This window comes from Meriones unguiculatus, chromosome 8, assembly GCF_030254825.1.
Source record: "Meriones unguiculatus strain TT.TT164.6M chromosome 8, Bangor_MerUng_6.1, whole genome shotgun sequence".
Lineage (NCBI taxonomy): Eukaryota > Metazoa > Chordata > Mammalia > Rodentia > Muridae > Meriones > Meriones unguiculatus.
Window position 1 is genome coordinate 4475056 of NC_083356.1, and position 8885 is coordinate 4483940.

An 8885-nucleotide genomic window follows, 5' to 3' on the forward strand; every position below is an offset into this window, starting at 1 on the left:
AGCGTTATCTGCAGCTGGCAAAATTCACACCTCTCTCAGAGCAGGAGACAACCGTAGTTAATGGTGGTGGACAAACTGAGGCAGCCCCAGGGCACAAGCTCTCGTTATAGATGGTTATGAGCCACCATGTGGTTGCTGGGAATTGAACTCAGATCCTCTGAAGAGCAGCCAGTGCTCTTAACCTCTGAGCCATCTCTCCAGCCTCCAGCACTGTATTCTTAGACTTCCTGTCTCAAGCCTGTAAGAAATAAGTGGTTGTGGTTTAAGACACACTGTATCTTTTATTCTGTGAACTAAGCTAGTTATCCTTTGTCAGGGGAGAGGAGGTTAATAGTACATACACAAAAAGGGTCACTGTGGAATAGTGAAAACGCTCTAAAACTGTTACGTTGTATTTAGTGGCCTTAAAATAAGATTTATATTCTGTGTGTGTGTGTGTGTGTGCGCGCACGTGCGCGCCTTCAGAGGCCAGAAGAGGGCCCTGAATCCCTTGTAGCAGGAGTTACCAGTGGCTGTGAGCCACCTGTGTGTATGGAGGACGGAACTGGTTGGTCCTCTGGAAGAGCAGCAAGCTCCCTCCAGCCTGATAAATGTGGTTTGAAAAGTCACTGAGGGCGGGAGCGGTGGCACGGGCCTGTGATCTCAGCACTCAAGAGGCAGAGGCAGGTGGATCTCGGTGAGTTTGAGGCCAGCCTGGTCTGTACTTTAAGGCCAGCCAGCGCTGTTCTGGCAACAAACGAAACAATAAAAAGTCATTTCGGAGCCAGAGCAATGGCTAGTGGACGTGTTGCTCTGGGAAAGGATTCTGGTCGGGCTCCTGCCTACCACATGGCAGTGCTAACTCCAGTTCCCAGGGATCTGATGTCCCTTTCTACTCCCCCCGCCCCCAGCGCTGCATGCATGGGGTATTCATATATGCGTGCAGGCAAAACACTCATACGTGTAAAAATTAGTTCATCATCATTTTGTTTGTTGGTTTGGGAGGGTTCTATGCAGTCTGGGCTAGCCTGGAGCCTGCGACGTAGACAAGTCTAGCCTTGGATGCACAGAGACCTGCCTGTCCCTGCCTAGCGAGTGCTGGGATGGAAGGTGTGCACCATCATGCCTGTATTCTTGTATACAAACATTTAGAGCAAAGCGGGACGGCCATTCTTACAGTCCTCCGTTCTCCACAGGTCTTACGGTCAGAGTCGGCTGGATAGTGGGTGCTGCCACTCCTCCCAACCCTAGCCTCACCCCAACCCCAGCCTCACATATTTCGGTTTCTTTTTTGAGGTGGGCTCTCTCATAACCCCCACTGGCCTTCTTACGTAGCCAGGGAGATCCTTGAACTCCTGGTCTTTCTGCCTCCATCTCCCAAGTACTAGGCCATTTCTAGCCCTTGATTTCTTGTTTTTTGTTTGTTTGTTTGTTTTTTATTTTTTTTTACTTTTTGCAACAATGTTTCTCTGTGTAGCCTTGTCTGTCCTGGACTCGCTTTGTAGACCAGGCTGGCCTTGAACTCACAGAGATCTGCCCGCCTCTACGTTCCAGGGTGCTGGGATTACAGAAGTACGGCAGGCAGGGCTCCCATCCTGCTGGGGAATCTTGCCTCAGCTCTGCAAGGTATAGCCACTTCGCTGGCATTGTAATGGTGTCTTCAACAGACCAGAGAGGCCCTAGGAAGCTGGCAGCTCGCATTGTTAGGCCACGATGCACGGCCAGTGCGCGCCACAAGCAGGCTCTGCCACCACACTTCAGTTGCTGTGAGGCAGACTCCGTGATTGGAAGTGCCCTGTGGGACGGACACCCTGCAAGTCACAGAAGTTGGTTTGGGCAGAAGGTCCGTGCTCCGGGAGGCAAATCTGGGTCTGCTCTTTGCCTGTTTATTTGCCATTTGGACTTTTTCCCCTCCTTTGGATATCTTTTGTGGTACATCTATCCAAGCTTCTTGCCCACTTTTTTTTTTCCTTTAAAATTTTTATTTTATTAATTATTTTTTATTAATTACAATTTATTGTAGCCCCCTCCCTCATGTCCTCTCAATCCCATCTTCCCTCTCTCTTCTCCCCCTATGTCCCTCGCCTAGTCCACTGATAAGGGAGTTCCTCCTTCCATTTCCATCTGACCCTAGCCTTTCAGGTCTCATCAGGACTGGCTGCATCCTCTTCCTCTGTGGCCTGGTAAGGCTGCTCCTCCACCTCAGGGGGAGGTGATCAAAGAGCCAGACACAAGCACACTCTTGACAGCACTGAATGCCCCAGATGTCAAAAGAAATAAAGATTTTGACTATAATTTTTTAAACTAAATATTAATTTTAGTATTTAAATTATTCAATAATTAATTAAAAGATAAAGGACAAAAAAAATAAAAGATAAAGGACCTAGGGATTCTGTGTCAGTTTTAATATTTATTCTGTAGTATTGAATGTATGATCACATTGGGTGGTATGAATATTTTAACGATATTAAATTTTCTGATACTAAAATGGGGTGTTTTCAATCAATGTCATTCATCTTTGGTTATATTCAGTACAATGTTCAGTAAACAAATACATCATGTTCCTCAATATGTTTTCTCACAAATTTAAAAATTTTGGTGAAGCCAATTCCGGTGAATTTCCTAAATTTCTCTTTTTAATAATTTTTTAATTTATTACAATTTATTCACTCTGTATCCCAACTATGTCCCCCTCCTTTGTCCTCTCCCAATTCCTCCTTCCTTCCCTCCCTCCCTCTTCTCCTCCCACGCCCCTCCCCTAGTTCACTGATAGGGAAGGACCTCTTCCCCTTCTTGCCCACTTTTATAGTTTTACGTTTATAGTAAGTTTCGTAGTGGTTCATCTTCTCTTTTCTTACTCTTTTTTCGTCGTGTGCTTTACTATTGATTTATGTTTATTTGTGTAAGTGTCCGCCCACACATGCTGCACCGAACGTGCAGAGGTCGGAGGTCGGAGGTCAACTTGCAACCCGCCTTTCTATTTTTTTTCCTCAAGGATTGGACCCATGGCCTGAGTGTGCTAGGCCACACCACTGAGCTACAGCATCATCATCCCTCATCTCATTATCTGATTGCAGGTTCTTTGCCAGTGTATGTCCCAACTTTTTCTTCTGGTCTAAAGCTTTTCTGTAAACATCTGTGGATTTTATGTGTTGCCAAACTGCTCAGGGTGAAGGTCAGAGGGCAGCTGTCGGGAGTCATCCTGGAACTTGATCCCAGGTGCTCAGGTTTGGTCGCAAGTGCCTTCTGCCCACTAAGCCATCAATCCGGCCCTTCAATTAGCCCTTCTCTTTCTTTTTCTCAGTGTTAACTACAAGTTTTAACTTACATGTCACCTGAGCCTTCCTCGCCTCACTTTTTCCCTTTGTGTGCTTTGGGTGGAGCTCAGGGCTGTGTGGCATCTACCAGGTCAGCCTGGAACCCAAGCGTGGCCGCTTCTGATTAGCGTTTGAGGAGCATTTTATCTTAGTGTCTTTAACGGTGGTTCCTACCCTGTTTCCCATAAGCCCCATTGTTCTACTTTTTCATATTCATACCTAAAATTTGATGTTTGATCTTGTGGGTCGGTCTGTGCCTTGGGGGTGTTTCCTCGCTGCTCTGGATTATTCCCTCCAGCAGGAATCAAGACTCCACAGGTGGCCGGGTTTGTGTTTAAGTTCTTGTTTCTGTTCCACGGAGCTATCTGGTCATTCTGGTGCCAACGGCACACCGTCTCCGTTATTTATTACAGACTGTTTATTATAGTCTGTTGGCGCAAGCTAGTCCAAGAACCCAGCCTTGTTCCTCTCAGAGAGCATCTTGTTTATCTGTGGGCCTTGCGTTTCTGCACAAATTCGTGCACCAGCTTGTCCATTTCCAAGCTGCTGGGGTTCGAAGGGAACTGCAGAGAGTTTCTAGGTTAGTTTCTGAGGCTGAGTCTTCCAGCTCAAACCCATTAGGCATTCCTCCACTTAGGCCCCCATAATTTCTCCTAATATTGTCGTAAGTTAGGGTTTAGTGGAACACATCTTTAAGCCCAGCACCTGGGAAGTGGAGGCAGGAGGCCAGCATAAAACACAAAGTTCAAAGCTATCCTGGGCTACATGAAACCCTGTGTCAAAAACAAAATGAACATTAAATGTGTGGTATGTGTATAATGATACAGCTATGTAACTATAGTGATATCGCCACAGGGGGTCGCCGTGGAACTCTCCCTGGCCTGGCATACATTGTTAGACCAGGCTAGCTCCAAACTCAGAGATGCCCCTGCCTCTGTCTCCTGAATAGGAGATTTAAGGCGTGTCCACCACCCTCAGCTCCTTATCTTTTTTTTTTTTTTTTTTTAAGGTAGGGCCTCACAGATTTGACCAGGTTGGCCTTGAATGTATTAATTCGGAATCCAGGTAGGCCTTGAAGGTTTGGTCTTCCTGTTTCAGCCTCTTCAAGCAGCCAAAATGCCAGGCCCGGGCTGCCCATCCTGGCTTGTGAACACGTTTTTATTTTCTTCTCCGATCTAGTTAAGAGTTTTTGCTTCACTAGGTGACTGTGGGAGAAGCCTTTAATCCCAGCACTTGCAAGGGAGAGGCAGGTGGATTCCCTTAAGCTGGAGGCCAGCCTGGTCTATAGAGTGAGCTCCAGAACAGGCAGAGCTACACGGAGAAACCCTGTCTCAAAGACAAACAAAAAAAGCTGGGCTCTGTAAATCCCAGCACTCAGGGAGGCAGAGGCAGGTGCTGTGAGTTCAAGGCCAGCCAAGGCTACACAGAGAAACCCTGTCTCGACACCAACAAAAATGGAAAAAAAAAAAAGAAAGAAAGAAAGAAAGAAAGAAAGGAAAAAGAGCTGTTGCTTCCACTTTGGTGAAGTTCAGGGGCCCACACTTGAGAGTTAAGTCCCCATAGAAACTTGCTGCAAGGACTTAATGCCACCAAAATGGGGTGCTGTTTGTGAAACTTAGCTGTACACACGGGCACTCGGAAAGGAAAGGAGATGAACTTACTGAATGTTGGCTTTACAGAACCAAACCAGCCTCTCTCCCTTACTCCCTCCCTCCCTTCCTAAACTTGAGGACCATTTTTGCTAGAATTTGAAAGAAAAGCCACAGGTCAAGCAAGCTATAAAAATCCACAGCTGCCTGAAGGAGGAAGGCAATGAAGTCAGAGGACGCTGCACCTGAGTTAGAGCCTCCAGGCCACTGTGTGCGGAGAGGGGAGTCGTCAGAGAGTGCCAGCCCAGGGTACCAGGGAAGCTGAATCCACAGCACACCGGAATGGATGAGAGCAGCTTTGTGAGTGTGGTTGGGTAGATCGAGATGTCCCACTGGCCAGCCACCCTAGCCAGCAAGGTGAACGTCCAGTTCACAAGCGTTGCTGTCTTAAGGGGCTGTCTCTGAATGAGCACACAGTCTTACACACACACACACACACACACACACACACACACACACTGAAAAGAAAAATTTGTAATTTTCCATTTTTCTTTCTTTTTTTTTGAGTTTGGGGTCTAATGTTCAGGCTGACTTTGAACACATTAGGTAGCTGAGGCTAAACCTGACATCCAGAGCCTCATGCCTTCACCTCCCAAATGCTGGTATTACAGGTGTGTGTCACTATGCCTGGTCTAAAAGGCGTCATCAAGGGACTAACGATTTGGCAGCAGAAATAATAAGTACCTAATAAATAGGCAGATACGCAACGATGAGCATTTTTGAGCATTCAGTTGTGTGCTGAGCACTGACCTGAGCGTTATGTGCGCGTTACCTAACGGGATTTTTACGACCGCCCTGTGAAGGAGGTGCTGCTGCTGTTTTGATTTAACAGATGAGAAAGGTGGTGCTGAGGGGAGTTAGCTCAAGGTTATGTTTGGATGGTCTGAGAGGGGCGCGTTGACGTCTTGCCAAGGAAGCCAACCATCTTCACAAGCTCCGTGTTACTTAATAACCTCCCTCCCTCCCTCTCTCTCTCTTTCCCAAACCCAGATTCTTCTCGTAGCTTCGCAGATCTGCTCTAGGATGCAGAGGCTCCTGTTTCCATGGTGATGGGGAGGCTGGTACACCGCACTGTGTGCATCGCCAAGTGTAGGCGATGCAGAGAATTGGCTCAGGATGGAAAGGTGTCGCAGCCGGGCCCAGGGAAAAGGGATGGACCAGAGAGTCTGGGACACTGGGCCACCCTGGGGCTCCGGAAGCGCCTGCACGGCGGCCGGCGCCTCCCCAGCCCTGGGAAGCAAGCACAGCAGCCTGTCCCGTGGGGGGTCGGCCCCTTCCACGCCCCCTCCATTCCTCCCAGCCCCGACCTGGGTCTCGGAGGCACCTAGCTCTGCCCGCCGACGGGGCCAGCGGCCGGCAGGGGGCAGAGTCACTCCCGGTCTCGGAAGCCGGGCAAGGAGCCCTCCCCGGCTCCGGGGTTATTTTCAGCTGACAGGCTGCAAAGGCGCAGTCAGTGAGTGATCTCAGGACAGGAGGTGGGTGCTGGCGGGGGCTGAAGCGTAGGACTTGCAATGGACCGGGCTGGAAAAGCGGTATTTAGGGTCACAGCTTAGTAATCAACGCTTAGTTTCCCTCTCAGTCGCTTTTGAGATTTTTTTTTTTTTTTTTTTTTTTTTTTACTGTTTTTATCCCCATTGAAAAAACATCCTAATGAGGGGGAGGCTTACTCATTCATTCATTGTTTATTGAGTATACAACTATTACAGAAAGACACAATGGGAACAAATATTTATAGGATGCACAATGGTTCACAGTCTTTTTTGAGGGGGAAGTGTATCTTTTTAAAAATGACTTATTTTTAGGTGTTTGGGGGTTTGGTCTGCGTGCATGTTTGTGCACCATATGTGTGCCTCGAGTGACAGAGAGGGCATCGGGGTTGCAGATGGTCGTGAGCTGCCATGTGAGTGCTGGGAATCAAACCCTGCTCCTGTGGAAGAGCAGCCGGTCATCTCTCCACGCTCTGGAGATCTTTTAAGATCATGAGAAAACGTGTAGCTTCTCGTCAGAAAGGATATACCATGAGCCGGGCATGGTGGAGCACTCCAGAGCTCAGGGAGGCAGAGGCAGGCGGCTCTCTGTGAGTTCGAGGCCAGCCTGGTCTACAAAATTAGTCTGAGCCAGCCAAGGCTTCACAGAAAAACCCTGTCTCAAAAAAACAAAACAAAACAAAAACCTACCATGAAATTAAAAACGTTTTATATGACACTGGAAGCCATAAGCCTTTGCCTGGTCGTGTATTACACTCAACACGAGGAAAGCAAAAAAGCATTGCTGAGTGCTCCCCTCCTGCTTGGCTGCACCCCTCCCCCACGTGTGTTGCCTGAATGTACGCATGTATGTCTGTATGTCTACCACAGGCATGGCTGGTATCCATGGAGGCCAGCAGAGGGCATTGAATCCCCTAGAACTGAAATTACAGCTGGCTGTAAGTTGTCACATGAGGGCTGAGAACAAAACCCAGGTCCTCTGCAAGAACAGTGGATAGAAATACACGACTTTAGTATGTGGGGGTGGGTGGGGTTTGCAGTGCCTTTTCTTGGTTGTCAGCTTAGCTAAAACCCGAGTGACTAAAAACCTGGGAGAGATTTTTTTTTCCTTAATTAAATCACTAGAAGTGGGAAGAACCACTTTTAATTCAAATCTTTTGAGACGGGAAGATCACCTCTAATCTGGGCCACACCTTCTGCTGGCAGCCTATGCAAAGGGCGAGGAAGAAGGAAGCTTCTGTCTTTCCCCGTTTGTTCTTGTTCTCACTGACAAGTCCATTCTTTCATTGGCATTAGAGCCTGCTGGAAGTCTGGCCTCTCCTGAAGACCAGCTGAGACAAACAGCCTTGTGGACTGAATAACTGCTGGATGCTTGGCTCTTCCATTGGTGGACAGCCATTGTTGGATTAGCGGGACCATAGCCTGTAGCCCGTTCTTTAAAATCCCACATAATATATAATATATGTCATATATAGGTATATATATATATCTTCATTCTATAAGTTCTGTTCCCCTAGAGAACCCTGAATAACAGATGTTGAGTGTGTTTGCATTCCTGTCAGGTGTGCTTGTGCACCCATGTGTGTGTAAGTAGAGGACAACCTCAGTTGTCATTCTTAGTTACTTCCTACCTTGTTGTTTTTGAAGAGGTCTCACGGTGGCCGGGATCTCAGCAGGGAGCATCCCAGGCGTCTGGCTAACAGGAGGGTCCTGGAGGACCAAACCCAGGTTCTCAGGCCTGCAAGCAGGCATGTACAATAGAACTACCACCTCAGCCTGCGAATACGTGTTAGATTGCAAGACTGCAACCCAGAGCATGCCTGGACACCCGAGAGGATGCAGGTACACAAGCGTCTGTCCTCTGAGTGTCCTGAGACCCTGCGTGCAATGCACTCTTGTTTTAAACTTTCAGGGACTAGAGAGATGGCTCAGCAGCTAAGAGTACTTGGTACTCTTGCAGATTAAATTCCAGTACCCATATGGCAGCTCACAACCATCTGTAACACCCGCCCCTGGGGATCCAGAGCCCCCTTCTGGTCTCTATGGACATGAGGTACACACAGGCAGGCAAAATACATATATCATTTTTAAAAATTGTCAGGCTATGCAAAACAACCATTCAAATAAAATAAAATAAAATTTAAATTAAAAAAATATTATGATACACCAAATAGATTTTCCTGTCCAGTGTACTCTGACACACGAAGCACATACTTGGGAGATTGTTATGGGCTGTCCCTTCCATCAGGAATGTCCTTTTCCTTGATGGCACCAGTTGATGCCTTTACAACCTTTAGATCTCAGGTTAGCATCACCCAGAGAGGTCATCCAGACTGAAAGGCTGATTCTTCTCCTCCATTTCCTTGAGATAGCCTTTGCCATTGTTTTTCCTGGTTCATGTCTTTTTTTTTTTAACAAATTTTTCTGTCATTGTTTTTCTGTTTTAAAAGTGC